General features: G+C 41.6%; 1 pseudogene; it reads left to right on the top strand.

Moving 5' to 3' along the window:
• Positions 1–3,112: 3,112 nt before the first annotated feature.
• The window catches only part of LOC136319473 (V-type proton ATPase subunit E 1 pseudogene), a 54,533-nt pseudogene continuing 31,431 nt past the window's right edge, over positions 3,113–26,214 (top strand).

The following is a 26,214-nucleotide window of genomic DNA, read 5'->3' as shown; positions in this document are numbered from 1 at the left end:
GGCTTGGGGAGGTTAAGGAAATTACCCACAGTCATGCAGTTCCTTTGTAGTGGAACTGGAACTTGAACCAAGAATTTCCAGGTGTTGGTCCATCAATCTTTCTACCACCTCATACTATCTTCCTATGGCACAAGTTGAAGTGAATAAAAGCAGTAAAAATTGAAGCTGATTCTCTTCTCATAAACCCTGTTTAATAATTAGCTGAGATTGTGCTGGCTTGGTGATAATCATTGGAACTTTTCTTATAAGAGTTGCCCTCTCTGTGAAGTCCAATGCCTGCCCCTCATATAGGCACCTGGATATTTGAAAGAGGAAGCTCTAATCTAAAATGAAGAGGTAACTGCCCTGGCCAGTTCGCTCAGTTGTAGAGTGTCGGCCCGGCATGTAGAAGTCCCGGATTCGATTCCTGGTCAGGGCACACAGGAGAAGCACCCATCTGCTTCTCCACCCTTCCCCCTCTCCTTCCTCTCTATCTCTCTCTTCCCCACCTGCAGCCAAGGCTCCATGGGAGCAAAGTTGGCCTGGGTACTGAGGACGGCTTCATAGCTTCCACCTCAGGTGCTAGAATGTCTCTGGCCAAAATGGAGCAATGCCTCAGATGGGCAGAGCATCACACCCTGGTGTGCATGCCAGGTGGATCCCAGTCAGGTGTGTGCGGGAGTCTGTCTGACTGCCTCCCTGCTTCTAACTTTGGAAAAATACCAAAATAATAACAATAACAAAAATGAAGAGGTAACTACTCATCAAAAGAAATAGACTCTGGCCCTGGCCAGTTGGCTCAGTGGATAGAGTGTCAGCCCAGAGTACAGACTTCCTGGGTTCAATTCTGGGTCAGGGTACACATCAGAAATGACTGCCTGCTTCTCTTCCCCTCCCTCTGCCCCTTCTTTCTCTCTTCCCCTCTCTTAGCCAGTGAATGGCTCAATAGATTCTAGCGTCAGCCCAGGCACTGAGGATAGCTGGGTTGGTCCGACTGTCAACCTCAGGCACTGAAGATAACTCGGTTGATTCAAGCATCAGCCCCAAATGGGGATTGCCTGATGGATCTCAGTAAGGGCACATGCGGGAGTCTCTCTATCTCCCCTCCTCTCACTTAAAAAATAATAATAATAATAGATTCTCTTCTTAACACTAAGTATATGGGACCTCAACTTTCCCTTGCAGAACAATACCCCAGCTTAATATCCCAGTAGGAGGATTGACTGCTCCACGTCCTAGGTATATACAGCCACTGCAAGTTGGTCTGCACATCTGTTAGCAGTGTGCACCTTGGCATATGATGAAGCTAAACATGCTTGTGTTGAGGGTTTTGCTTCAGGAGTGTTGTCAGTCTGGCTCTGAGGGTTCTCTCAGAACATGCCTTGTTTAAATTTGTCTGATAGCATCAGTGCGGGCTTGGCCTCCATTTATGGGCATGAGGAGGATGTATGACTAATGGTACTCAGCAGTCAGAAAATCATTGCTAAGGATTGTAGGCACAATCTCTCATCACCCCCCCCCCAAAAAAAAGGGTTCTCCCTTGAAAAATTAGGCGTTACTGAAGGATGGTTGAGAAAGAGAAATGGTAGTTTGGAGTGAATGTGATTGTACATTTCCTACTTGTATGTAATAGTATTGTGTTTTCTTTGTTGGCACTTAGTGTAATTTTGTCTTCCCAAGAATGGGAAAAAAATAATGGTTAACATGATATTCCAGTCAGATTCAAGATTTTTTTATTACTCATCTTCCAGCTTTGGCTGCCCATCTATAATCTCGATTCTAAAATATTATCAAGAGACACAGACATTAGCGGAAACTATTTGCTTCTCTGCCATTTTCATTTTTCTTTCATTTGTCATTTTTCTCCCTTCCAAATTAGGATTTATCTAGTTAATTTTACTTCCTCTTCCCCAGAGTCTCTTTTCATAGTGCTACACTGTTTAAATTTTTCAAAAGATTCCTAAAGCCTGCACAGTGTTGGAGTAACATGAATTGATAGAAGCTATAGTCTATAAAATGCAATGCACTGTTTCCACAAAATTCTGCCATGGATGCCATGGAAGGAATACAGCAGGTGGGCTTTGTTTCATAACAATCAAGTCACCATGCTTTAGAAATTAGGTTGAAAAGAAGAATCTGCCATAATCTAATTCTAAACTCTTATCTCTTATAAAATCTAGCTGGTAGCTTGGGAAGAAAAATGTGTGGTTGTCCTCTTTCTTGCACTGAATGATTTACTGGTTTTATTTACTATAATCAAATTTGAGAATACTAGTTAATTATCTTATTGACGTTATGATCAGGTGACAGCTGACCTCTGAGTATTTCCTCAAAGGAAATCAGGAGAAAAGTTAATAAAGATAATTTTGGGGGTAATCACCGTAGAGAAGAAAGTTATTACCACTAGCATGTGTCCTGAACAAGCTGTCTAAAACTAATTCACACTGTTTAACACCATACCTCTTGTAGCTTTACTCTCACCTTTCAAGTAAGTTTCAAAGCTCATTAAAAATCCCAATTATCTTTCTCTTTGAAACTCTTGCTCAGCATGGTGACATGGCCAAATTTTGATTTAAGAAATATCTTTGAATATTGGGTTTAGTGTTAAAATTCAATCTCTAGTCAAATCTTAGGAAAGTCTAAAGGAAAGTATCAATTATTAGAAAAAAAATAATCTTATGTGTCATAGGTTGCAATACTTTCATTTGGCCTCCAAAAATTTGAAAACCCTTAACTCATTTATCATTTGTACCAATTTATGGTGAAATAAAATGGTAATGTTAAGTGGCTGAATACTCTATACCAGAAATGAATTGAAATGAAGATGAAAAGTTAAGGCAATTAAGGGCAAATTTAATCTTATCCACATCTCTTCTAATACTCACACCTCATTAGATGAAGCCAACATAGACAAGCTTTGTTTTTGAGAAAACTAGTCTTTATTGAATCACAGGAATATAAGAGATGGATATACAGTGTGTCCGTAAAGTCATGGTGCACTTTTGACTGGTCACAGAAAAGCAACGAAAGACGATAGAAATGTGAAATCTGCACCAAATAAAAGGAAAACCCTCCCAGTTTCTGTAGGATGATGTGGCAGCTTGTGTGCATGCGCAGATGATGACATAACACCATGTATACAGCGGAGCAGCCCACGGCCATGCCAGTCGAGAGGTGGACGGTACAGAGGAAAGTTCAGTGTGTCCTGTGGCTCACTACATTCGAATCCGTGACCAAAGTGCAACGTGAATATCGAATATTGGCAAGTTTATAATGAAGCACCACCACATAGGAATAACATTACTCGGTGAGATAAGCAGTTGAAGGAAACCGGCAGTTTGGTGGAGAAACCCTGTTCTGGTAGGTCATCAGTAGTGACGAGTCTGTAGATGCTATACGGGATAGCTATCTAAGGGGCCCTAAAAAATCTGTGCGTGAGCCCACATCGAACTGCACTGAATAGGTATGAAACTGAGAGAGTTTTCCTTTTATTTGGTGCAGATTTCACATTTCTATCGTCTTTTGTTGCTTTCCTGTGACCAGTCAAAAGTGCACCATGACTTTATGGACACACTAGCTGATAAGCTAGTCAATAATGGTATTTGCTAACCTAGGTGCTTACACACACTGACTCAATCCGCACCACATTCCTAGGAAGTGGGTACCATTCTGACCATCCTTGCTACACACATGTGCCTCATGAAGGTAAGGCACAGAAAGGTTTAGAGACTTGCTCAAAGCCACACAACTAGCAAATGAGAAAGGCAGAAAGACCAGTTCCACAAGTCACATTGAGACTGCATGAAGTGGCCTCTTTTATTTCACTTTACTTCCTCTGATTAAAAAAGAAAGAAGAGAAAGAAGAAGAGGAGGAGGAGGAGGAAGAGGAGACACAAAGTCCACTTGGGAAATAGAACTAACATAGATAGAAACAAACAAAATGCTCTCAAGTCATTTAACCCCTTCTTCTGCCACAGGTAGAACCACTTAAATAAACCTTTCCCTTAGGCAGAGATTTGTATCTCAAAAATGACTTAAATGGGTCTCCAAATTAGGGAACTCCAAATTAATGAGTTTTTTATCAGAAAATAATTCTACTGAAAAGTTCACTCATTCACAACCCCTTCACCTTAGCTATCTCTGGCATACAACTAGCAGAGGTAAAGTGAACTCAAACTCATATAGAAACGCTTGGTGTATATTGGCTAATATTTCATGTTGAATACAGGGAAATACACAATACTTCAGCCAAGCCTAAGTGTGTTTTTAAAGGTATTTTAGAGACGTGTCTACATTCTTTTTTTAAATATTCTAGTTAATATCAGAGAGACTAGATAGAGAATACCATATCTCCTAGATAACTCTATTGTAATCTTGAGCTTTGGGTTTTTTGTTTGTTTATTTGAAGAAGAGAGATAGAGAGACAGATTCCCACACTTGCCCCAACAGAGATCCACCCAGCAACACCTATCCCCCTACCCGATCTGGGGCCAACACTCGAACCAATTGAGCCACTGGCTACAAGAGGGGAAGAGAGACGAAAGGGGGATAGGGAGGGGAAGAGAAGCAAGTGGCCACTTCTCATATGTGCCCTCACCAGGAATTGAACCCAGGATGTCCACACACCAGGCCTATGCTCTTATCTACTGACCCAACTGGCCAGGGCCAAGCTTTGGTTATTTTCAAAGCAATTGGGCATAAAAGTCTTAATCTAGGATGAAACCTACCAAAATCTTTGAAAAGGGGTCATCTATTTTTTTATCTTCTTGTGAAATATTTTTTTAAGACTTAAAGTACTCATTGAATTTTTTTTTCACCAGTACATATATATAGTTATAAATTTCAGGGAAAGACCCAAATAGAATTGTATTATTTTAGCTTCCCATTCAGCCTTTCTGGTCTACTCAGGTGGTATTTTATATCTGTCAAGTATCTCATAATTAATCTTTCCTTAAATACTTCCTGTTTCATGTGCTTTTTATCATGTTGCCTTCACTGAGCATCTCATTATATGTTCTTGCTTTTATTCAGTATCTCTCACTTGCAAATGATATTTCCCTTTAAAACTTTAGTCTGGTCTTTTTATTATTTTTTTTTTACTCTATTTTCTCTCCTATTACTTAAATAAGATAGTGATACTGATTTGCTTTATTTGAGTTATTTATATCTTTCAGGCCTCTGCTGAGTATCAAGTCTGGTTTGGTATTCTTTTCCTACTGAATTATGCCCAAATTAAGTTAAGAAACAATTCCTGAGAAAGCTGCTCTGTGATTCTTCATGTTGTTTTGGTATCCCAAGCACTGGACAGTCTGTTTAATTTTGAGATTTGATGTAACTAGCTAAGTTCATAGTTTATGTCAGAGTTGACTCAATAGATGCTTTCCACAGTAACTCTTCTCTAAGACAGAATGAAGGGATACACGTAGGGAAGGAGGAATTAAAGCAGTCTAGGTGGTGAGCAGAAATGCATACAAGTTATTGACAAGGGACAATTTGATCTCTTGGTTAACTCCTGTTTATTTGACATCAATCCATAGAATACAAGGCATTTAATCTTCTAATAATAGGATTTCTAGTGAGAGGTTACTAAATGAGGTATAGTAACAAGGAGCTCGGATGCTAAATCTTTTTTTTTATGTGAGAGGTGGGAAGGCAGAGAGACAGACTTACATATGCACCCCCACCAATATCCACTGGGCAAGCCACCTATGGGGTGATGCTCTGCCCATCTGGAGCTGCTGCTCCCTTGCTCAACAACCAAGCTATTTTAATGCCTAAGGAAAGGCCATGGAGCCATCCTCAGTGCCCCGGGCCAATTTGCTCAAACTATTCCAGCCACGGCTTCAGGAGGAAAAGAAGGAAGGGAATTAGAGAAGCAGATGGTCACTTCTCCTGAGTGGCCTGACCAGGAATCAAACCCAGGATTTCCACATGCAGGCAGATGCTCTACTTCTGAGCCAACCGGCCAGGGCCCTAATGCTAAATCTACCATACTACTACCACCATTATCATCAACTTACCAAAGAAAAGGACCTTTTTGTTAAGATTCTGGTTTCTGTTGGCAAATGATGAAAGCCCAATTCCAAGTAGCTTCAGGAAAAAAAAAGGACCTTATCTGTATATTTTAAGTATGATCTTCAGGCTAGCTAGATCCAGGGGCTCTGACAATATCACCATCTCAATCTCATAGCTCTGTGTATCTTTGTGTTTGACTTATTGTGTGTTGACATATTCTCTCCTATTACATATACTTCCAGTTTCACATTCTACCAGCCCTGTATGTGATACCCAAGCTGGACAATCCTACAAACCAGCAAGAACTCTGATTGGACCAGCTTGAGGCACATGATCATCCACTGTGGCCAGGGTGAAGAGGTTCTCTAACTGGTCAAGAACAAGTCATGGGCCAATTCTGTAGTCAGATTTTTTACTAAAATGGTCTAAATCAATACTCTCTCAATACTCATACCTTTAGGGTTGGACTCTCCCACCCTGACACTGAGCTTGGTCATGGGATTTGTTTTGGCAATGACACAGTAGCAGATGGGATACAAACAGACTTGCAAAGCTTGTGCATTTGGCTTGCTTGCTGCTCTTTGAGAATCAAAAATAAGATGGCCATGTGAAGAAGCCTATACTGGTTTGCTAAAGAATGAGAGACTACATGGATAAAAGAGAGTTATCTAAGTCGAGGTCCTGAACCAACAGCTTCTCAACCCACAAATTATGAATTAAGGTTCTAGACCACCCAACCCCAATTGACCTGATCCAGACCAAAATAACTGCCCAGCCAACTGCCCAGCAGAGGTAAATATGAGAAAGTTACACAGAATCATGAAAAATAATAGTTAATTTTTTTAATTTTTCTATTAGAGAGAGAAAGAGGAAGGAGGGGAAGGGGAGGAGGGAAGGAAGGGCGAAAGAGAGAAAAAAGCATCAACTCATTGTTCTACTCAGTTGTGCACTCATTGCTTGCTTCTTGTATGTGCCCTGACCAGGAATCAAACCCGTAACCTCTGCACACCAGGATGACACTCTATCTACTGAGCCACTTGGCCAGGGCCAGTTAATGTTTTAAGGTCACTACAGATATGGGGTAGTTTGTAATACAATCAAATTAACTGATACATCAATTCTCTTCTTCAAGAAGTTTCCACAGTCTTTGAGTAGAGCAATAGCTGTTGTACTGAGGGGGGAATTTGTGGTTGAAACGTTTGCTCCAATTGAAGGATGTTCACTTTGCCCAGGTTCTCACAAGGGATGCTCTGAAGACTTCTCAAAGTCCATGTGCCTTGATGTACCACAACTTCTCACTGATTGGCTGGTTAATATGCTTTGAAGTTTTTATGCCCTCCAGAAGAGGGCAGGAAATGCAAGATGGAGAAGGATGGGCATAATAATAACAAGACAGTACCTCTTAGGACACCAAATTATATGCAGATAAGATAGGAGTGCTTGAGGTCATGAGCAAGAACTGTACTGGATGATCTAGATTTTCGTTTCCCTCTCTGCATATTTTCTTTCTGTTATCCACAGGTCTTTAGTAGGGTCTTGTCTGACGCTCCAAACTGCTCTCAGTTGGTCCTCTAAGTATTAAAAGAATGGTCCTGATTCACATTTTTAGTTTGTTTCTAAGGTAACAGCTCCTCTCTGAGCCCAACAGGTTGGTGGCAGAGGTAAATATGAGAAAGTTACTCCTCCTAATCCACAATACTCTTAGCAATCAGCGAAGTTCTCAGTGAGGGACCACTGTCTGTATGCCATGGCAAAGGAGCCAGTGTGAGTTAGGAGGAAACCCATGTTTCTCTCCAACTGGAAAACACTGAGTTCATCCCTCAGAAGAGTTCAAGAAGGTCATTCATTTCTCTCAAAGGAGGGAAGGGGGGAAGCAGATATTCTTGGAAGTCTCAGAGCAATATTTTAGATCTTGGCCTCCAGACTTATGAGGCGGCCGTCCAATAGAGTAGCTGCAGTAAAGATAGAACTTATCAGAGATCTGAGAAGGCTTTAAGAAGGATACTGAATAGAAGTGGACATTTGGGTTAGGAAGAGGGAAGAATCAGAGCACATGGGAGGGAGAGGGAAAGCCCTTTACAAATATCAGGGTTCAGTGGTCTTGAAGGGGTCCTAAAAACCAACTGGACTACATATCAACACACACACACACACACACACACACACACACACACACACACACACACCCTCACTGGAGGACCCTTCAATTTTTTTTTTCCATTAGGGTTCCAAACCACCCTCTGCCACCCTGGAAGTGTTGATCGTATTGTAGCTCTTGCCAGAGGACAAGAGACCTATATTCATTACTCTTTTTTAAAAGGTTGTAATGGACAGAAAGCCAGCTTGAACTAAGGAAATTACTTCTCATGTAATGATATCTCAGGAAAGGCAGAGATAACTAGCATCTAAAACCATCAAGACTCTTTCTGTCTTGCATTTTACCTCTTAGAGTATTCGCTTTTTCTCAGATTGGCTCCTTTGCAAATGGTAACCACAACTGCCAGCAGCTCCTGGCTCACCTCTCTGCTTGGCCATGAGAGAGGGATGTGCTCTATCCCAATAAACTGTAGGTGGGAAATATGCAGAAAAGCTCTAATGGTACTTGGGTCATGTGACCTGACCCAAATACTGGCTGGGGGATGATCGTCGCTTCATTGTTGTAGCTTGGGTCTCATGCCCAGCCTGAGAATCATCCTAGAACCATCGTCCAGAGAGAGACAAAAGAGGCTCCTCAAAAGAAGGGAGTGAATTTTCCCTGAAGATGGAGATAAAACAGTTCCAAATTCTTCTGGCTTCCCAGTGGATCATTTCTTTAAGGAGTAAAAGGATAAAGAATGGAGAAGAGTCTAAATAATGGTATAGTGGCTGTGGACCAAGTTCTGGACAATGTCTCTTTTTTTACTTTTTCTTCCACCATATTTTACTTTTCTTCATTTCTTTCCCCCTGAATGTATACTCAAAATTGTAAAAATGAGAATAAAAAAGAAAATACAAAGGGATAAAGTTTTTTTTAAAAATCAGCAGTATTGGCCCTGGCCGGTTGGCTCAGCGGTAGAGCGTCGGCCTAGCGTGCGGAGGACCCGGGTTCAATTCCTGGCCAGGGCACACAGGAGAAGCGCCCATTTGCTTCTCCACCCCTCCGCCGCGCTTTCCTCTCTGTCTCTCTCTTCCCCTCCCGCAGCTAAGGCTCCATTGGAGCAAGGATGGCCCGGGCGCTGGGGATGGCTCTGTGGCCTCTGCCTCAGGCGCTAGAATGGCTCTGGTCGCAACATGGCGGCCCCCAGGATGGGCAGAGCATCGCCCCCTAGTGGGCAGAGGGTCGCCCCTGGTGGGCGTGCCGGGTGGACCCCGGTCGGGCACATGCGGGAGTCTGTCTGACTGTCTCTCCCTATTTCCAGCTTCAGAAAAATGAAAAAAAAAAAAAATCAGCAGTATTAAAGATAATCCTATTATTTTATTAAGCATAAATACATAGAACAGAGATACATTTAAAGCAAAGAAAAATATAAAAATAACTGTTCAGATGGGTGATGTTGTAAGGAGCAGCATCTTACTCACTGTGAAGCGATAAGATGAAAACAGTAGAACTCTTCTTAACAAACTCTGCTAGCAGTTGTGATAATAAAGAGATGCACCATTTCGGTCTAAATCTATATACAATATAGTAGCAAAAGCAGTCTCACATTTTCCTTTAAGTTTGTATCTTTATATTTCTTCTTCTTTTTTCTTCTTTTCCAGTTTGAGAAAAGAGAAAAGGAAGAAGAATGATAATACTTAGGAAAATATAAACTACTATTTAGATGTATAGTCAAAATTAGAGCAATCTAGTAGTTATTGCTTAAGTTGTAACTTGTAGTATTTATAACCTTTAAAAAAACTTGTTTAGCCTGACCAGGCAGTGGTGCAGTGGATAGAGCGTCAGACTGGGATGAGGAGGACCCAGGTACAAGACCCTGAGGTCACCAGCTTGAGTGCGGGCTCATCTGGTTTGAGCAAAGCTCACCAGCTTGGACCAACGTCGCTGGCTCGAGCAAGGGGTTACTTGGTCTGCTGAAGGCCCACGGTCAAGGCACATATAAGAAAGCAATCAATGAACAACTAAGGTGTCGCAACGCGCAACGAAAAACTGATGATTGATGCTTCTCGTCTCTCTCTGTTCCTGTCTGTCTGGCCCTGCCTATCCCTCTCTCTGACTCTCTCTCTGTTTCTGTAAAAAAAAAAAAAAAACTTGTTTACTCAAGTATATAAAATTAAAAATATATGGTGAAGAATTTTTTTTCCAAATGGGATACAGTAAATATCATTTTAAATAATGCAAAGTAGCTACCATATGTTTTGACCTATAAATTCAGAAATTTCTTCTCCACATGATTACCCTGGAAAAGCATTAGAAATTGAAACAGACTATGACAGCGTCTTAATTTCTTCCCAGTATTACAGCCTTTGTTGGCTGGCAACAACCAGAGCCAAATTCACAATTTAGATTTCAAATTTAGTAAGTGGTAAATCATTTGTAAGACCCAAAATACACAAAGCTACAGCAGTGACAATATCCTTCTCAAGCATTTCAGAAGAATCACAAACATACTGCCAACATTTATTAATTGCTTTATTAAAAGACACGTGAAGGCATGAGCCCAGAGGTCCAAAAATGCCAAAACATCCTTAGGTGTAACTGTTAACTCTTACTGCCTGGCTCTCCATATGTAGCAGGTCAATATTTCTGCAGTTAAAAAAAGAAAACATGGCCTGACCTGTGGTGGCGCAGTGGATAGAGCGTCGACCTGGAAATGCTGAGGTCGCCGGTTCAAAACCCTGGGCTTGCCTGGTCAAGGCACATATGGGAGTTGATGCTTCCAGCTCCTCCCCCCTGTCTCTCTCTCTCTCTCTCTCTCTCTCTCTCTCTCTCCTCTCTAAAATGAATAAATAAAATAAAAATTAAAAAAAAAAGAAAAAAGAAAACAGATCAGATCAGAAACCTAGAACCCTCTCTGGGTGTCTGTCTTTCACCATCTATAAAGTGGGAATAACAAACAGTCCTAGGAGAGATCTACCCAGTGACACTCTTGTAAGAACAGGTTTAATTATTTTTTAAAAACTCGGCCCTGGCCGGTTGCCTCAGCGGTGGAGCGTCGGCTTGGGACCCGGGTTCGATTCCTGGCCAGGGAACATAGGAGAGGCGCCCATTTGCTTCTCCACCCCCCCCCCTCTGTCTCTCTCTTCCCCTCCCGCAGCCGAGGCTCCAGTGGAGCAAGGATGGCCCGGGGGCTGGAGATGGCTCCTTGGCCTCTGCCCCAGGCACTGGAGTGGCTCTGGTCGTGGCAGAGCGACGCCCTGGAGGGGCAGAGCATCGCCCCTTGGTGGGCAGAGCGTCGCCCCTGGTGGGCGTGCCCGGTGGATCCCGGTGGGGCGCATGCAGGAGTCTGTCTGTCTCTTCCCGTTTCCAGCTTTGGAAAAGTGCAAAAAACAAAACAAAACAAAACAAAACAAAAAACTCTACGGTATCCCCCCCAAAATCCAGTCATGAAAGCCTCTTAAACAGATGATAAGAGGTAATTATGGTTTTAAGAATCTTACTATACGGCTATTTAAAAGTATGTATCTGATGATTATTTAAAGCTATGACAACATAGGAAAATACTCTTAAGTTATTGCGAAGTGAGAAAAACAGGCTGTAAGAATAGAATAAGGCTGCCTGACCTGTGGTGGCGCAGTGGGATAAAGCATAAACTCGGAACACTGAGGTTGCCGGTTCGAAACCCCAGGCTTGCCTGGTCAAGGCACATATGGGAGTTGATGCTTCCTGCTCCTCCCCCTTCTCTCTCTCTCCTTCTTTCCCTCTCTCTCCTCTCTGAAAATTGAATAAAGTCTTAAAAAAAAAGAAAAAATAAGAATAGAATGAGGCTAATTTTCAAAAATAAGAATACTGTAATAAAAGTAGTGAAAGAGTGAAAGGATATGCACCAAAAAAAAAAAGTTCACGGAAGTTATCGCTAGACAGTGGCATTACTTTCTTTTATTTACTCTTCTGTAATTTCTATGTTTTCTACAATAAGTATATGTTGTTTTATAATAAGTAATTTTTCAAACAGTCTTTTGGACCCTGGCCAGGATGCTCAGTAGATAGAGCATCACCCTGGCACACTGAGGTCATGGGTTTGATCCTTCATCTGGGCACATACAAGAGGCCACTAGGAGTGCACAACAGGGTGGAACAACTGGGTGGAGAGTTGATGTTTCTCTCTCTCCTCCTTTCCCCTCTCTTTCTTTCTCTTCCTTCTCTCTCTCAAGTCAATGGAAAAATATTTTTTAATTTTAAAAAATCTTTTAAAATAATTGATTATAAGTTTGTTTTAAATAGCTAACTCCTCTATACATTTAAAGTATGAATTTTATCATCACAACTACTGTGTAAAGAGAGACATGCCTGCTCTATTTGTTATTGCTTCATAGGAACCACCCACTAATCTGGGAGTCTGAAAGCTGGTAGTTTCCACTATCTAAAAGATAACCAAGACCCAATAAGCGAGCATAAAAGGCATTTGACAGAAATTAACACGTGTTGGCAGGAATGTGGAGAAATGGAAAACTTTATGCATGATGCTGGAAATATAAAATTGGCACATCTGCTATGGGAAACAGTATAGCAATTCTTCAAAAAACTTTTAAAAATAAAATTGCTACATGATCCAGCAATTCCACTTCTGGGTATATATCCCAAAGAATTGAAAACAAGGTATGAAACACATATTTGTTCACCCATGTTCACAGAAGCACTATTCACAATAGCCAAAATGTGGAAGCAACCCAAATGTCCATCAGTAGATGAATGGATGAACAAAACGTGGTATATACTTACAATGGAATATTATTCAGTCTCAAAAATGGAGGAAATTCGGACACATGCTTCAACATGAACTGTAAGGATATAATGTTAAATGAAAGAAGCCAGTCACAAAAGGCCATATACTGGATGATTCCACTTATGCATAGGAGGTACCTAGACTAGACAAGTGCACAGAGGCAGAAAACAGAATATTGGCTGCCAGGGACTGTGGGAAAGGGAATATGGGGTATTGCTTAGTGAGTATAGGGTTTCAGTTTTGCCATATGAAAAGAGTTCTGGAGGCAGATGGTGGCAATGGTTGTTCAGCCATGTGAATATACTTAATGCCACTAAACTGTACACTTTAAAATAATTAAGACAGTAATTTAAAAAAATTTTTTATTGACTTAATTTTATTGTTTATATAGATTCAAGAATCCCACCAAATATATCCCCCCACCCCCGTGTTCCCCTTAACATCCCCTTTGCCCACCTCCCCCCTACACCCTCCCCCCCTTCCCTCCAGAATTTGCTTTTCTGCTCTCCATAATGCTGTTATGTGTATATAATTTCACCAATCTCTTTCCCTTCTCTGATCCCATCCTCTCATCCCCTTTCCTCTGTCCGCTTTCCCTCTGGTCCCTTTGATCCCGCCTCTGCCTCTATTCTGTTCCTCAGTTCACATTGTTCATTAGATTCCTCAAATGAGTGAGGTAATATGATATTTTTCTTTCTCTGCTTGGCTTATTTCACCTAACATAATAGTTTCCAGGTCCATCCATGTTGTTGCAAAAGGTAAGATTTCCTTCTTTTTCATAGCTGCATAGTATTCCATTGTGTATATGTACATGGCTTTTTAATCCACTTGTCCACTGATGGACACTTGTGCTGTTTCCAGATCTTGGCTATTGTAAACAATGCTGCCATAAACATGGGGGTGCATTTCTTCTTTTGAATCAGTGATGTGGTGTTCTTAGGATATATTCTTAAAAGTGGGATGGCTGGGTCAAAAGGCAGTTCCATTTTTAATTATTTGAGCAATCTCCATATTGTTTTCCACAGTGGCTGCACCAGTCTACATTCCCACCAGCAGTGCAGGAAGGTTCCCTTTTCTTCACATCCTCGCCAGCACTTAATCTGTGTTGTTTTCTTAACGAGCGCCATTCTGACTGGTGTGAGGTGATATCTCATTGTGGTTTTAATTTGCATTTCTCTAATGATTAGTGATGGTGAACATTTTTTTCATCTGCCGATTGGCCATCTGTACGTCCTCTTTGGAGAAGTGTCTATTCATTTCTTTTGCCCATTTTTGGATTGTACTGTTCATCTTCCTGGTGTTGAATTTTACAAATTCTTTATAAATTTTGGTTATTAACCCCTTATCAGACATATGGTCAAAGATGTTCTCCCATTGTGTGGATTGTCATTTTATTTTGTTCATATTGTCTTTAGCTGTGCAAAAGCTTTTTAGTTTGATATAGTCCCATTTGTTCATCCTGTCTTTTATTTCACTTGCCTGTGGAGATAAATCAGCAAATATATTTCTGCAAGAGATATCAGAGAGCTTACTGCCTATGTTTTCTTCTAAGATGCTTATGGTTTCATGACTTACATTTAAGTCTTTTATCCATTTTGAGTTTATTTTTGTGAATAGTGTAAGTTGGTGGTCTAGTTTTATTTTTTTGCAGGTAGCTGTCTAATTTTTCCAACACCATTTGTTAAAGAGACGGTCTTTACTCTATTGTATGCTCTTACCTCCTTTGTCAAATATCAATTGTCCATAAAGGTGTGGGTTTATTTCTGGGTTCTCTGGCGATCTGTTCCATTGATCGATATGCCTATTCTTATGCCAGTACCAAGATGTTTTAAGTACGATGGCCTTGTAGTATAACTTGATATCAGGAAGTGTGATACCACCCACTTTATTCTTCTTTTTCAAGATTGCTGAGGCTATTCATATTCTTTTTTGGTTTCATATACATTTTTGGAATATTTGTTCTATATCTTTGAAGTATGTCATTGGTATTTTAATGGGAATTATATAGAATTTATAAACTGCATTGGGTAATATAGACATTTTAATGATGTTTATTCTTCCTATCCATGAACACAGTATATGCTTCCACTTGTTTGTATCTTCCTTGATTTCTTTTACTGAGGTTTTATAATTTTCTAAGTACAAGTCTTTAACCTCCTTGGTTAAAGTTACTCCTAGGTACTTTATTTTTTGTTGTTGCAATAGCAAAGGGGATTGTTTTCTTAATTTCTCTTTCAGACAGTTCATTGTTGATGTATAAAAATGCTTCTGATTTCTGAATATTAATTTTATATTCTGTTCCTTGCTGAATTCATTTATCAGGTCCAGTAGTTTTTTGACTGAGACTTTATGGTCTTCTTTGTATGGTATCATATCATCAGCAAATAATGATAGTTTTACCTCTTCTTTTCCAATTTGGATGGCTTTTATTTTTTCTTCTTGTCTGATTGCTGTGGCTAGGACTTTCAGAACTATGTTGAATAAGAGTGGTGAAAGGGGGCACCCCTGCCTTGTTCCTGATCTTAAGGGAATTGCTTTTAATTTTTGCCCATTGAATATGATGTTGGCTGTCGGTTTGTCATAGATGGCCTTTATCATGTTGAGGTATGTTCCTTGTATTCCCACTTTGCTGAGAGTTTTGATCATAAATGGGTGCTAGATTTTATCAAATTCTTTTTCTGCATCTATTGATATTATCATGTGATTTTTATCCTTCATTTTGTTTATGTGATGAATCACATTGATTAATTTGTAAGTATTGTACCAGCCTAGCCTCCCCAGAATAAATCCCACTTGATCATGATGTATAATTTTTTTCATGTATTGCTGGATCTGGTTTGCTAATACTTTGTTGAGAATTTTAGCATCTAAGTTCATCAGGGATATTGGCCCATAGTTTTCTTTCTTTGTATTGTCTTTGCCTGGTTTTGGAATCAGAATTATGCTCGTCTCATAAAAGGAGTTTGGAAGTCTTCCCTCCTCTTGAATTTTTTGAAATAGCTTGAGAAGGACAGGAGTTAGTTCTTCTTTGAATATTTGGTAGAATTTGCCTGTGAAGCCATCTGGCCCAGGGCTTTTGTTTGTTGGGAGTTTTTTGATAACTGTTTCAATCTTATTTGTGGTAATCAGTCTGTTTAGGTTTTCTGATCCTTCCACATTGATTTTTAAAAGATGATATGTGGCCCTGCCCAGTTGGCTCAGTGGTAGAGCATTGGCCTGGCGTGCAGGAGTCCCAGGTTTGATTCCCGGCCAAGGCACACAGGAGAAGCGCCCATCTGCTTCTCCACCCCTCCCCTTCTCCTTCCTCTCTGTCTCTCTCTTCCCCTCCCGCAGCCAAGGCTTCATTTGGAGCAAAGATGGCCCGGGTGCTGAGGATGGCTCTGTGGCCTCTGCCTTAGGCGCTAGAATGGCTCTGGTTGCAGCAGAGCAACGCCCCAGAGGAGCAGAGCATTGCCCCCTCGTGGGCATGCCAGGTGGATCCCGGTCGGGCACATGTGGGAGTCTGTCTGACTGCCTCCCCGATTCCAGCTTCGAAAAAATGAAAAGAAAAAAATAAAATAAAATAAAAAAGAAAGATGATATGCTTCAAGGAATTTGTCCATTACACCTAGCTCTCAGATTGAGGACGTTTTTAGCAAAGGCCAGTTTAGGAGTACCCTAATTAAGTTAATAACAATGTACCTACCTATATAGTTTAAGTTTAAAAACTTTGGCTCACAAAAGAAATTTCAATCGTTGTACTGTTGATATTTGGCTCTGTTGACTAATGAGTTTGCCGACCACTGACCTAGGTTGTCTAATTTTTTGATATACAGTTCTTCATAGTATTTTCTTACAGTTCTTTGTATTTCTGCTGTGTCAGTTGTTACTTCTCCACTCTCATTTCTAATTTTGTTTATTTGAGTCCTCTCTCTTTTTCTTGATGAGTCTGATTAAAAGTTCATCAATCTTGTTTACCTTTTCAAAGAACCAGCTCTTGATTTCTTTGATCCTCTGTATTGCTTTTTTAACCTCTATGTCATTTATTTCCACTCTGATGTTTATTATTTCCTTCCTTCTACTTCCTCTGAGAAGAGGAACAGCTTTATTTGCTGTTCTTTTTCTAGTTCTTTTAGATGCAGGGTTAAATTGTTTTTTTGAGCTTTTTCTAGCTCTTTTAGATGCAGGGTTAAATTGTTTATTTGAGCTTTTTCTAGCTTCTTAAGGTATGCCTATAATGCTATGAACTTCTCTCTCAGGACTGCTTTTGCTGTGTCCCATAGATTTTGAGTTGTTGTATGTTCATTTTCATTTGTTTCAAGGAAATTCTTTATTTTTTCTTTGATCTCATTGTTAACCCATTTGTTACTTAATAACATGTTATTTAGTTTCCAAGTGTTTGAGTGTTTTTCAGTTTTTCTATAGTAGTTGATTTCTAGTTTCATGCCATTGTGATCTGAGAAAATGCTTGATATGATTTCAATCTTCTTAAATTTATTGAGACTCATTTTGTGTCCTAACATGTGGTCTATCCTAGAGAATGTACCATGAGCACTTGAAAAGAATGTATATTCTGCTGCTTTAGGGTGAAAGGTTCTGAAGATATCTATTAAATCCAGTTGATCTAGTGCAGGGGTCGGAAACCTATGGCTCGCAAGCCAGATGTGGCTCTTTTGATGGCTGCATCTGGCTCGCAGACAAATCTTTAATAAAAATAATAATAACGTTAAAATATAAAACATTCTCATGTATTAGAATCCATTCATTTCCTACCACTCATGTTCATGGTTGCGGGTGGCTGGAGCCAATCACAGCTGTCCTCCGGGACAATACCAAATTTTTATTGGATAATGCATAACCCCGGGGTCATTGTATGGCTCTCATGGAATTACATTTTAAAATATGTGGTGTTCATGGCTCTCTCAGCCAAAAAGGTTCCTGAACCCTGATCTAGTGTGTCCTTTAAGCCCGCTGTTTCTTTGTTAATTTTCTTTCTTGAGGATTTATCCAGTGATGTTAGTGGGGTATTGAAATCCCTCACTACTATATAGTATTGCTATTGATCTCACCCTTTATGTCCATCAAAATCTGCTTTATATATTTAGGTGCTCCTATATTAAGTGCATAGATATTTATAATGGTTATATCTTCCTGTTGGATTGCTCCTTTTATCATTATGTAGTGACCTTCTTTATTCCTTACTATAGCCTTTGTTTTAAAGTCTATTTTGTCAGAAATAAGTATTGCTACCCCAGCTTTTTTTCATTTCCATTTGCATGAAATATTTATTTCCATCCCTTTACTTTCAATCTATGTGTATCTTTTGTTTTGAGGTGGGTCTCTTGTGGACAGCATATGTACGGGTCCTGTTTTCTTATCCATGCAGCTACCCTATGTCTTTTGATTGGAGCATTTAATCCATTTACATTTAAGTTTATTATTGATATGTAGTTTATTGCCATTTTATTCTTTAAATCTACATTCCTCTTTTACTAGATTTTTCTCCCTTTGTTCCATTTACAACAGGCCCCTTAACATTTCTTGCAGCATTGGTTTGGTTGTAATGAATTCCTTGAGTTTTTTTAATCTGGGAAGCTTTTTATTTCTCTTTCTATTTTAAACGATAGCCTTGTTGGATAAAGAAGTCTTGGTTGTAGGCTCTTGTTCTGCATTACTTTGAATATTTCTTGCCATTCCCTTTTGGCCTCAAGTGTTTCTGTTGAGAAGTCAGATGTCATCCTTATGGGGGCTCCTTTGTAGGTGATTGACTGCTTTTCTCTTGCAGCTTTTAGTATTCTTTTTTTATCTCTTAGCTTTGGTATTTTAATTATGATGTGTCTTGGTGTAGGTCTCTTTGGGTTCCTTTTTAATGGGATTCTCTGTGCTTCTTGAACTTGTGTGACTTTTTCTTTTTTTTTTCTTTTCTACCACTCAGACTGCATTTTCTCCCTCTTACTCTCCCAAAGGAAGAGAAGAACGAACTTGTGTGACTTTTTCCTGCATCAGTTCAGGGAAGTTTTCAGCTGTGATTTCTTCAATCAGGTTCTCTATCCCTTGTTCTTTCTCATCTCCTTCAGGAGCCCCTATTATGTGGATGTTGTTTCTCTTCATGTTTTTACAGAGCTCTCTTAAGAGTTTCCTCAGTCATTTTGATCCTCTTTTTGCTGTTTTGCTTCCCTGCTTTTGCTTATCTTGTCCTCTAAATCACTGATTTGATCCTCTGCTTCATCCAGCCTGCTTTTAATTCCTTCTAGTATAGTCTTCATTTCTGATATTGTGTTTGTCATTCCTGTATGAATCTTTTATGATTTCAATGTCCTTTTTGATGCCAGCTATCTCTTTGTTTAGGTGCTCATTTTGTCCATCTGTTGTTGCTCTAAGATCCTTGAGCATTCTAACAATCATTATTCTAAACTCTACATCCAGTATCTTAGTTATTTCCATTTTATTCAGTTCTTTTTCTGGGGCTTTCTCTTGTTGATTCAATTGCACTTCTCTGTCTTCCCACTTTGTCTCTATATAGACTGCTCCTTTGTATGTGTTGTCTGTATAGCGAGCTGAATATAGAGTTGGTGTTGTGTGCCTCCAGCTTTCAGTTGTATTATTTCTAAATCTTCTTGGGATGGCTTCAGCTGTTTGTAATCTGCTGTGGGCTACCTGTCTTCTGCTACTACTCTTTTTGCTATTTGTGACAACGTTTTCTATGCCTTAGTGGGTCAGGTGTGAGGAGCCTTTCCTTAAGATACCACTCTAACTATGGTTGTTAGGTCCTGAGCTGATGCTCCCCATATCTGGCCGCTGGATGTACCAGCCCTGGACCTTCCCAGCCAGAACCTGGTGTAGACCAGAGGGGATCACTGCTTTTTACTGGCCCTTAACAACCTTCTTGAAGCTACAGGCCATCCAGAATTTGTTTCTGCCTCTGCTGAGCCCTGATTCCATTGTAACTATCAACTGCATTCCTAGGCTGGCTTTTATCCACTCTTAGCTAGTGTGTGTGGCCTCTATTCCTGAAGTGAGGTTTTTCTGTTGGCCTCCCTCTGCCTCCGCCTCCTCAGGCACTTGGGCACCAGCGCAGGCTCCTGGGCCACAGTCCAGGCTGTTCTGCATCACGAAGGACTCCTTGCCTCGCTGGGCTCTGCCCCTGCAGCATGAGGGACATCTCTTAGGGCTCTTCCCCTCTTCTTTGCAGTGCGGGCTGCCAGGCTCCACCCTTCGCGGGTGTATGGGCTGCCTCTCCAGGCTCCACCCCTCACCGTTGCTGTGGGGTCGCCTGGCTCCCCCCCTCCCATGGGCACATGAGATGCCATGCCCTGCTGGGGTCTGCCCTGCGTGGGCATGGGGGATGCCTCGCCCAGCATGTTTCTGCTCCCGCAGGTCCCCGGGAGTCCTCTCCAGGCTCCCTGCCATGCGGGCTGCCTAGCTGGGCTCTGCTCCTGTCCACTGCGTGGGCCAAGCTCCACAGCTGCTGCTGAAGCCAGGCCCTCTCGCCCTTCAGAGGGCACTCAGCAGGGTGGGGGGGCCATGTACCCCAGACCTCAGCACACAAAACCTGTGTCCCTGATGTGCCCCCTGCTTTTAAGCAATTCTTTGCGCTAACTGGAGTAGGAGAGCCTCTGGTTGGCAGGGTAATTGCTTCCCTTTGCTGGTGCCACTTCTTCCAGGAAAAATGGCCACTTTAGATTTGAGGAGTGAGTCAGCACAGGAGTTAGGGTAGCTGTCTCCCTGTGCCCCCAAGACTACACTCTCTTTTCATAACTCCAGTCCTCTTGGTGCTATCCGCTCCTGGAGCCCCAGGTAAGTCATCATGAATGAGGTTTTCTGTGTGGTACCTTTAAGACAGAGCCTGGGTCTGAGAGTTCTGTCTCCCTCTTGCAAACAGTAACCCAGCTCTTCTTTCAGCTAAATACTGTCCGTACGCCTCTAGTCTCTGGGACTCCAGGCTGAGGTTCTGGTCCTGTGGCTGAGGACCCACAACTCTCCAGGAAACTCACCCTACCGTGAGAGACCCTCCTGGCTGCCTCTCACTCCTGGGAGCAGGGCAGCCCTTTCTGCGTCTCCACCTTTCCTACCTGCTCAGTGTGGCTCCTTTGGTGATGCTTGATTATAGATTCCTCTTAGTTTAGTCCAAAGTTGGTTTTTCAAGATGATTGTTCCTAAATTAAGTTGTAATCACTTTGATTTGGGGAGGTGGGAGTTGTAACGTCTGTCTACTCTGTCGCCATTTTCCTATCCTACCAAGATGGTAATTTTTATGTTATGTGTATTTTACTGCAGTTAACAAAGTGATACAGAGTCATTTCTGTTTTTAAAAAAATCAGTATACAAATACTCAAGGATTTAATTCATAGGAGGACTTACATTATCACTAAGAATACTTTCAGTCTTATTTTTTAACTGATTCTGAGAAGTCTGACGTTCTGGCTCCCCGGCCCTATACCAATTCAAGTCAGCAAGATAGAAAGAGAAAAGGCCCTTAGGAGGCAGCTATGGGTGTGAGAGCTTGGCACACTGGCACCTATAAACAGAGGGGAGAGTGGTGGGGGCTTATAGGGGCAGGATATGAGCCCACAAACCATAGGGGTCCTCATCATGGAAATTAAGGGAGTTTCAATAATGAGGACCCAGCCTAGCCTGTGGTGGCGCAGTGGATGGAGCGTCTACCTGGAAATGCTGAGGTTGCCAGTTCAGAACCCTGGGCTTGCCTGGTCAAGGCACATATGGGAGTTGATGCTTCCAGCTCCTCCCCCCTTCTCTCTCTCTGTCTCTCTCTCCTCTCTCTCCCTCTCTGTTTCTCCTCTTTAATAATGAATAAATTAATTAATTAATTAAAAAAATAATGAGGACCCAGAGCCTATTCCAGTTAAAGGAACACCTTTAGAGAGTTTTACAAACAACACATCTTTAAACTTTGCATTTTGGGTTCTTAAAGGGGTAAATATCAGTTACCTGGAGAATTCACCAAGGTCATTCTCCTCCCTGTTTTAGACAAAGGAGGTGTTATTTGTCCATATGCTCGCCCTCACGTGAGTAACCCCACCCCGAGGCCAGCCTCACCAACACTGTGCTTACAGTCTCTAGAGCAAAGCTTCCTTCATTAATGCTGCCTCCCAGGGCTTCCTCCCCAGGCAGGTGCCTCTGAGCTCCAAATCTCGGCCCCTAAGTTGTGACATATCTGTGACCCTTATGGCAACAACCTGGCCTCTCTGAAGGGACAAAAGGATGTAGCCACAGTGCTAGATTGGTCCTCTGGGCCAGCACCGGCCCCTCCTTGAAAAGGGAAGTCATGGATATGCTGAGATCATACGCTTGACATTGACAGAGAATCCTGTCCTTTCCCCTTTCTCTCAACTTAGGCCACTGATCTTTAACCATGTTCATCACATAATATTTTAAGAAGTGCTGGGCTGGAGTATGGGGGATATTTCAAGTTATGTTTCAATGAGACTTATAAATATTTGGAAAGTTCTGGTCAAACTGAGAGGCAGTCAATGCCTCCAGTCAGCCTGTGGACAGCTCTCCTGAGAGGTGCTTCTGGACCCCTCAGGACGTCCCCTTCGGTCAGAGCAGAGTTACTCCATTAGTTTTCATTTTAGAGCATGTTTTGTTGTAAATCTATAAACAAAAATACAAATATGTTTCTGCTTAAAAATAGGGAAAATGGTAAATTTTATGTTATGTATATTTTACCACAATAAAAACAAAACAAAACAAAACATCTGTTAGTGGAAAGTTAAGGGACCCCTACTCACAACGAATTTAGATCCTCTGACTAGAGCGTTAGAAGTCAAGGACAAGTGCTTACTAGTTCTCTATCCTACTTTGTTCCCCTGATTATAGGACTGGCTTAGCCTGTAAATTACATCTTTATTTCTCACTCACAAATCAACAGAAATTATGAGCGGGGAAGCAGGATTTGAGCATCCAGTGAGAGTGTAATTGCATTGGTAACCTGAGCTCAAGCAAAGACGCTTAGCAACTCAGGAAACTGCTAGCTACTTTTTTTCGCTCCTTATAAAATGTCTAAGTTTTCAAAGTTCTCAGGGGTCTTCGAACTGTTTTTGAAAAGTATGATACACTTTACTACCGGCCCATCTATAGATTCATTTGTCTTCAAAGGCAAATAATGTTGATGGGCCCCCCACCACCACCCAAATTTTGTTATTTGAACTGCCTGTATACATTGGACTGCATAACAGGACGTGGAGAAAAAGACTTGACTTGATTATAATGTTTGTCCAACACTCCTAACCTTGTTTGAAGGAGAGGTTGCCTTGTTCAGTGGAATGACTTCTAAACAATGAACCATTCATTCACTTGTGATTGCACCAGAAGGAGAGAATTACCAGTTCATCAAAGTAGCTTTTTAAAGCAAGAAATTAGCCTTTTGGGGGTTAGGAAGGCTGGGAACAGGTAGGGGGAAAGGAAATTAGATCTAGATTAATTCAACCTGGGCCACCCAGGACCTAAGAGCCAGTTCCAAATTGAGGTCTCTTCTCTGAGTTCTAAACAGGTGGCCCTATTCCCGTCTTAATAAATGGTCATCTCACTGAACAGAGCTAATGCTAATGGAGACTGTATGGTCAGCACAGCAGGAGGAGCAAAAGCTGAATGGGTCCAGCGACCTTCTGCCCTCTGTCCTGAAGCCATAGTGGAGACAGAAACAGGTGGTGGAGGAGGACACCTACAATCTTCTCCAGAACACATGTTTTCCTCCAGAATTGTCTACACAGCATTGTTTATCTGGATTGAATTCTCCTTGAAGTAAAACAACTCTGTTCAGGGAACTCTTAAAACATGGAGACATTTCTAATATTACCTCGAGTTATTCACCTACATTAGCCATGGGTTTTAAGGCAGAAAGAAGGGAGTTTAGGGATGACAGTCAGAGACAGGCCTGGCAGAGAGCTGATTCGAATGAAGAGTTGAACATGGGAGAGAAAGAACGCCAATGGAGAACAGCAAGAAGAACCTGCCTACGAAAGAGGGAATTGGGTAGACACCAGTCACTAACTCAAGCACTACACCCATATTTTATGACTTGAGACTGAAACCATCTCTCCCCATTCCCACACAGTTTGGACACAAGGACCAAAACCCCCTACTGTCTATGTCAGCATGATTTTATTATTCCATTGTGTTTATCAGAATTGCTTTACTATTCCGGGAAGCACTTTCACAGGCAAATAACCTGATTGTTCATTACAGGAACCTCCAATACTTTCAATAGAAAGTATCAACAGTTTATGCCCTAGTCTTTGAGATGCAGTCTCAAAATACTTGCCCTGCGGTTCCCACCATTATTTGACAATCTTTACCAACTGTAATCAAACCTCCAGTGGGAAAGACCTGCTTTAAATTGATCTTCAAATTCTCAATAAATTCTGACTTTGCCCTTTCTCCTCTGAGACCTTGCCAAAGCCCATTTGAGGTGGTGTTTTCCCTTCCCACGGTCAGCAATAAACTCAGCATTGTCTTATCAATTGGTTGTGTTATTTAGGGATCCAGCAATTGACCTGCTAACATGCACCTCACGTTAGAAGCTTAGTTGATAATCACTAGTCAGTTTAATGGATGAAAATATAATCTTTTACACAGTAATCTAGTCTTTTACAATTTACAAAACACATTCCGTGTATTATCTCATTGGGCCCATTTACCACTATGAGAGGTAAGGAGGGTAAATATTGTTATCATGACCATTTCACACATGAGAACACAAGCCAAAAGTGGGGAAGTGATTTATTTGAGGTAGGCCACCAATTAAAGGGCAGAGTGGAATCTTTATTCCAAGTCTCCGGGTTTTAAATGTTGACTGTAAACCTACAGAGATCATAATTACAATAGTTTGCACTTAAATAGGAGATAAAGCATTTTCCTAAAACTTAAAGAACCAAAGTATATTAGTTTTCTAGGACTACTATAACAAAGTGCCATACACTGGGTGGCTTAGGACAACGGAAATCATTGTCTTAAAGTTCTGAAGACCAGAAGTCCAGAATCAAGGCGTCAGTAGGGCTGATTCCTTCTGAGGGCTGTGAGGCATAGATCTGTTCTGTGCCATGTTCTCGCCTACCTTCTGGTGGTTTTCTGGCAAGGTTTAGCACAGGTGTCCCCAAACTACAGCCTGCGGGCTGCATGTGGCCCCCTGAGGCCACTTATCCGGCCCCCCGCCGCACTTCCGGAAAGGGCACCTCTTTCATTGGTGGTCAGTGAGAGGAGCACTGTATATGGTGGCCCTCCAACGGTCTGAGGGACAGTGAACTGGCCCCCTGTGTAAAAAGTTTGGGGACCCCTGGACTTGAGCATTTCTCGGTTTCTGCTGCATCACCAGTCTCTGCCTTCATCTTCACATGGTGCTCTCCTTGTGTGCTGTTCCCTGTCCAAAATTCTCCTTTCCATAAGGACACCAGTCATATGGGATTAAGGGCCCACCCTATTCCAGTATGACTTTGTCTTAACAAACTACATCTATTGTGACTCTGTTTCCAAATGAGGTCACATTCTGAGGTTCTGCGGGTTAACACATGAATTTTGAGGGGAAACAATTTAACCTATAACACAAATATATTGAAGTTTGTTTCATTTTTGCAAGCCCAACCCTTCATAATTGATGCTTTTATTCTAGTAAGTCCTTTGGACATGGTTTCTAAGACAGTCAAGATTGCCATGCAGTGACACTTACTACCTTAGGGTAGATATGTTTCCTGGGCTTCTATGTGGCTAATTTCACTTGATTCTCAGTAATAAGTAGTTCATGAATGATTGAGTCAAATGCATGCCTGAAAGCCATTGCTTGTACTCAGTTTCAGGGAAACATCTAGTTCAGCTGCATTTTAAGAGAGCAGCAAAAGAACTGTCTACTGGAGAGCCTGGTCCAGTTCGGCATGTGTGCTCCCCTGGGAAAAATGGGTTTGTGCAAAAATACAGTTTAAAGAAAAGGTGACAGAGAACACGGTCTGTCACTAAGCTGGGTGAATTTATTCTGGAGACCTTTTCTACTTTAACATCAAAGGCTGATCCCCGGAGAAAACATTATACTCTTCAACTGGGGTCTCGTCTGGTTCATTTACCAGCTATAAAAACAAGTACCAATCTGTATAGTCAGTGCTTTAAAACAATCAGTGAGGCCCTGGCCGGTTGGCTTAGTGGTAGAGCGTCGGCCTGGCGTGCGGAGGTCCTGGGTTCAATTCCCGGCCAGGGCATACAGAAGAGGCGCCCATCTGCCTCTCCACCCCTCCCCCTCTCCTTCCTCTCTGTCTCTCTCTTCCCCTCCCGCAGCCAAGGCTCCATGGGAGCAAAGATGGCCCGGGCGCTGGGGATGGCTCCTTGGCCTCTGCCCCAGGCGCTAGAGTGGCTCTGGTCGTGGCAGAGTGAC

The sequence above is a fragment of the Saccopteryx bilineata genome, chromosome 1, assembly GCF_036850765.1.
Source record: "Saccopteryx bilineata isolate mSacBil1 chromosome 1, mSacBil1_pri_phased_curated, whole genome shotgun sequence".
Taxonomy (NCBI): Eukaryota; Metazoa; Chordata; class Mammalia; order Chiroptera; family Emballonuridae; genus Saccopteryx; species Saccopteryx bilineata.
The sequence above is the reverse complement of the archived record's forward strand: the minus strand, read 5'-3'. Positions and strand labels throughout refer to the sequence as shown.